The sequence below is a fragment of the Silene latifolia genome, chromosome 3, assembly GCF_048544455.1.
Source record: "Silene latifolia isolate original U9 population chromosome 3, ASM4854445v1, whole genome shotgun sequence".
Classification (NCBI taxonomy): Eukaryota; Viridiplantae; Streptophyta; class Magnoliopsida; order Caryophyllales; family Caryophyllaceae; genus Silene; species Silene latifolia.
In genome coordinates, this window is record NC_133528.1 from 73,353,353 (window position 1) to 73,359,732 (window position 6,380).

Sequence of the window (6,380 nt, forward strand, 5' to 3'; positions counted from 1 at the left end):
TTTTATCACTCGGTCGAGTGATTTGCACACTTGGCCGAGTAATTTGCTAGCACCCTTGGTTTGGATTTATTTCGATCTATAGTATTCCTGCAATCAAAATAGAAGGTTAGGGAGTACACCAATTCTTTGTAGTACATCCCGTGTTAGTCCTCACGGCATTATTCATACCGTTTTTAGTTCATCGCTTACTTATACACATCCACTCCACTAATACTTTTCCTTCTTACCTTTATTCTATAAGCAATTTTAACTTGCATCCAATACGCATGGAAATGAAAATCCAAAGAATGTAGCTAATGTCGTGCACCCCCATTCATGCATCCCACTTCCAATATGGTTTGTATATGCATTCAAACATTCAATTCATATAAGTTACTACACATCAACCTACTCATCGTTCTTTCACATATCGTCATAGGCCACATAGGGAGCCACATCATGTAAGAATTCTATCATTCATTATAGTATACATGCATCCACATCATGCTTCACATAACGTTCAGCCATCCTCATAACTACCCACGTAGTGACCAACCGAGTCAATAGGCACTAGTTTTGATATTAGGGCGCCCGCTCATACGAAACCGAACTCCTATTATACTCATGTCGGGTTCATTTTTACTTGACTCTCCTAAGATCATTCTTGGTTCATTCGTTTTGGTTCCAAAATCGTTTGGGCTCTGATACCACTTTGTAACACCCAAATTATCCGGCCAAGATAATCGAGGTATTACTGGCTCGGTTTCCCAAGTTAGTGTTACAAATACCAACCGAAGAACCTTTATTTACAATAGTTTAATGAATTGCATAACTTGAATGAATAAAATAAAAGGAATACGACTCGTGACTACTACACTCATCAAATCTACTATACTCATCGCTTGTCTTTGAAGCTATACCCATCTCCCGCGTGCTATCGTAAATATCTTGTACTCAACCTGCTCCTCATATGACCAAAGGACGTCATATGGATCGACACAGGCCACCGAATGATAGGTGACAAAAATGCAGACAGACAATATGTCAGTTTCAATAATAACAATAAATATGACTCTACACATACAACTATGCAATATGACCAAGACATGGAAATAATACCGTCCTCTAACCACCACACCGGTACCAGAACACGCCCAGGCGTACCATACAACCACTAGGGCCAGGAACACGTCCACGATACTACTCTCACAAGCTACTCCGATCACGTCGGTGGTACCGGGCCGAAGAGCGACTCGGGTCCCCTTCCAGACATCGTGCCTTTCTCACACGAGTCCCTCCAGACTCAAGCCATTAATGTGCACATCCCCTTTGGAGTGGGAAGCTCCAAAGGGCGACCTAAGCGGAAGACGATTTCCCAATCGCCTTCCGTCTCCTCAACAACCACCATATCACCGCCACTGATGTGACTCTTAATTGCGCACATTTAGTCCCCTAATTGTACCTATTTTTCATACTAATATAGCATTTCATGGCCATTTTATCCGTCAATTCCTTCCTATTTTGCTTTCCTAGTGCATTTTATATGTCTTATAGGAAAGGAGATAATGAGGCAGAATTCCCGTCTCTCGTGCATATTTGGAAGCTTGTTGACGATCGTAGATGGACTAGTATGAAGAGGAGGCAAGAATGATGACCAAGGATGTAGGAATAAAGAGTATATAGAAGGATAATAGGCTTAAAAGCAAGGATAAGGAAGCCATTACAAGAGGAAATTACTCGTAACCAAACCAAGAGTTACTTGTTTGGCTCTAAAAGTATGCTAGAAGAAACGGCGTTGAAAAATCAAGTGGTCTAGGCTTTTTAATCACTCCAATAGGAGTCCGGATGAGGAAATGACGTCCGTTTTACAATCCGGGCTCAAATAGACAAGCTGTCCGCCAATCCGCGCGTCCCGAGACTCAAGACGAGTGTCTCCAGACTCAAGACGAGCGTTCAAGACTCAAGAGGAGCGGATTGATAGACATTAAAAAAGAGAAGCACTCTGCCCAGTGATCCGAGCGTTTGCTCCCAAGACGGGCGTCTCAGAACCCCATGATCCGAGCGTCTTGCTCCCAAGACGGGCGTCTCAAAATGCTATGATCCGGGCGTCCCAATGCCAATCCAAGCGGATTCCTTGACAGAATGGCCGTGCTCCAAGCTGATCCGAGCGGATCATGGTAGGACTAGCAACGTGATATGCGCATTTCCCTACTCAAAACTTAGCAATGCTATTTACTAATCTACCCTTGCTTAACCTAATGATGTACCACCCTATATACTCCATTTGTAATAATCAAGACAAAAAAAAAGCCTTCTTGGAGGAGGTTCCCATAATAGAAAATCCTCTTAGATTCGATTAGAAGTAGATTAGAATAGATGAATCTCAACCATTCCACATTAATCTTTCCTTAATTATTGTTCAAGTTTATTATTATTGGGTAATTGAAGATGATTGGGTTATTATTGGAGAATTGACAGCTCTTCATAAATCAATCAAGTTCTCTTCTATTATTCTTTCCTTTCCATTTATTCATCTTAAGTTTGGTATAATCTCTTTACTGTTTACTCTTTATTGTTTATTTCCTCATTTTCTTATCATGTTTATACTTGTTATGATGATTGACACCATTAATGACATGTTTCCCATGATAATGAGTGAGTAGTTCTTTGTTGGAATATGTGTCCTCCGACAATAATGCGATCACAACTGTCGATCATGATGATCACATGTTTAAATCTCATTTTAATAATAAATGTGGGAAGTAATATTTTACTCTCAACTGGTCCACACATATCGGTAATGATTGGCTGACTAGAGTTTGACATTACTGTCGTGCGGCGGTGGTGATCAGTTGATCCCCTTAGGTCATACCTAAAGGATAACACTCTTAATTGATTATTTAATTGATCGTATGTCGATACAGGTTAATTAAATTACTTGAAATTGACGGACAATTTTGGAAGTTATATTTACGTGTCTCATTGTAATTTGATTATATAAGATACGGTCTAAGTAATCGAATTGTTTTATTGCTTAGATGAAATTATTGTTTACGGAAACAATTGAAACTGAATGAATAATTTATTATAAATACAAGATGTTGTAATTTATAATTGGTAAAGCGTTTTGGTACAAGTAATTGTGAATTACTAAGTCGATTTTTACATGACATGTTTTATTAATACGTTGATTTTTAATACGTTAAAAATACATGACAATTTTACATGACTTGTGACATGTGACAAATTGATAAATTGACAAAGATAAAATGGAATCCATTTGATCTAATATGGACCGAAATATGGAGGGAGTATGGTGTTTAAATTATGTTAAATTATTTGAGTGGAAACAAAAATAATTACACCTAGCTATAGCCATGCAAGCCTATGTTTTCTTGGATAGAAAAACTTGACCCTACATTGGCTCCCCAATCTCTCCTTCCACCGGTTTTTGGAGAGGCTAATAGAGAGTTTTTTCTCTAAAAATTATTCATTCATACAATATACAATATTTCTAGTGTAAGAAATAAGAAAGCTCTCTAAGAAAAACTAGAGAAATAAACTCCAAATATCTTCCTCTCTTGGCCGAAATACAAGAGATAAAAACAATAGTTTTGGGTCAATTTTATTAAGATTAATATTGTTCTAGTATTAATAATATTAGTCTTTTAGGAGGTTATCTTGGGTATAATTCATTGGGAGAAATTCTATCCTTGAATCTTTGTTCATCTATATTAGGAGAGCTCAAGAACAAGTAAGAAGGATGATGATCCAAAATCTCAATGTAAGGATGATGATTTCTTCTCTACATTTTATTTATGTTTGCATGCATAAGATCTAAATTAATTTTATGACTAAATTAAATTGTAACATATAAGAATATGTTGAGTATAATGAGATATAGATTTCTAACAAGCGGTATCAAGAGCCATAGGTTGTTTGCATGCAAATCGGTTATAGTTTTTCCGAGTTATACGATTAACAAATAAAACTTATAAATTTGTGTTTATTATGATATATCACGAAATCAATTATGCATATTAAATTTTCTGGTCCTAAAATGTATTTAGGATATTTTGGTTAATTTATGGATTTTTATTGTTCATTTTATATAATAATGGCATTAAAATGTGATTTTATGATAAAAATGTCATTTTTGGACTAAAATTAGCTAAACTTCGATTTTTCAAGTGGTTTTTGGATATGTTTTCACATATTTTATTTTATGATGACCTGCAAAGTTTCATAATTTTATGAGTTTTATGCTCGAAATATGGATTTTTCATGATAAAATCGAATATAAATGGAAAAATAGGTTAATATAAGTAATATTTCGAATCTGGTTATAGAAATTTAGTATGTTGTCACATTCAATTTTACAATATGTGTGTAAAATAATTGGCTATAATGAAGTCTTTATGCATGATTTATGAATTTTTGATGAAAAATAACATAAATAGTGACTTTAATTAGTGAAAAATTGCTAAAACATACTTCATGACTAAGGAAAAACGTCACATGTTGCATTTTATCACCTATTTCAAATCTAAAATTGAAAAGTTGATAAATAGAATTTTTCTCATATTTTTATGATTATAATTGATAAATCCGATAAACCGCAACATTGTTTTTCCCGATAAATTTCGAAAATTTTAACCTAAGTTTTTGAACATTATGAGTGTCATGGTATTTTTTTAGAATGTTCATGAGTTTAAATTTCAAATTTTGAATTTATTTGAAATTTTTATGATTTATTTGAAGTTTATGGCATTATATTGTAATTTTAAGTCCTTTTATGTACAATATTAAGAAATATAAGTTAATTATTGTCAAATGTTAGTGGAGACTAATTTTGAGTCCTAAGTTGGTTAGGGCAATTAACTTGTGCATAAATATGATTTTATGTAATTATTGTGATTTTAAAAGGTTGAATCACGCAAATTCGTAAAAACCGATTAATATACGATATTGGCTCCTTAAAGGCGATTTAGCATAAAATTGGGCATGTTCATACATATTATAATGCTGCATTTTATTTATGATTGTAATAATTTTAATTTTATGTAATTTTTGAATTATGTAATTTTACTTAGTATGGCCTTAGTTTTAATTGGTATTACCCGAAATGTATGGGAATATCGATTCGGTTGTAATTTATTGTGATCTCGTATCACCGTTTTGTAATTTAATAGATTCATTTTATTTTAATTAGAAATGTATAATAGGAAATTATGTATTTTGTTATGTAATTTATTTATTCCGGAGATCCTTGAAGACGATGCCACTCAAGAAGGCGATCCATTAAAGACGGTGTTACCTCGAGATGCGTGCCAAAACCGAAGTTCAAGGGACCAATGGAGTTGGTTGCCGAATTTGTAATAGTTTATTAGATTTACTATTTTAGGAAGGCCATACTAGGATTTAATTTATGTTTTGCATTTTATTTATATGTCGCATGCATCGCTAAATCGCCATAACTAAAACATGCATTATCATTAAATCGAGTATATCGACCGTGTCAATTATAATTATCGTAATTCACCGCTTTAGTTCACTTAAAACGTGATAGATAATAATTTGACATGACCTCTCGCTAAAATAAACAATTGAGACTTAGCCTTACCAAAAAGTAGAAACCATGAAAACCTATTTCGTGAGGGAGTGCGCTCGGCCCTACCGGGGTAGAAACCTTGTTACGTAGGGGAAGTGGGTGATAAATGTCTATCCACCGAATTCATGTTGATAAGGGATGAATCGGCCCTACCGTGCCCAAGTTGATGTGGATTTGGATCATGGACACATTTATTCGAAATTTGGATTGAGCTCAACGGAAGTATTCGTGACCGTAGTCGCATGTGTTCCGGGCTAAAGATAAATGTTAATGTAATTTTATCGACCAAGAGTTCTAAAAGTAGAATCGATTAAAGCGTTAATCCACCGAGTTATATTGATAAAGGGATGAATCGGCCCTACCGTGCCCAAGTTAATATGAATTTGGATCTTGGAATCATTTATAATAGTTGGGTAGAGGTCACTATATAAATGCTCATATCTTGTTTAAATTTCATTTACAAGTATGATTAAAAATGACAAATGTTAATATTTCCTTTTCCTCCATACTTGTAGTTCATTACAATGAATCCATCAAACGCTACTACACCAATAACTATTGAGTCTTGCCACAATGTTTTTGACGACATTTGCTTCACCATTGATTTCAACACTACTAGAGAACTTCATTTTGGGATAGGTTCGGATGGAAACATAAACTTCATCACTTCTTCTAAACCTCCTACTACTACAAGATCTCTTGTGAGCCGGTCTCAGGAAGACCGCCTCATAAAATATATAGGATCTTTGTCTTTAGAAGAGAAAGATGCCAAAACTAGTGGGAGCTCAAG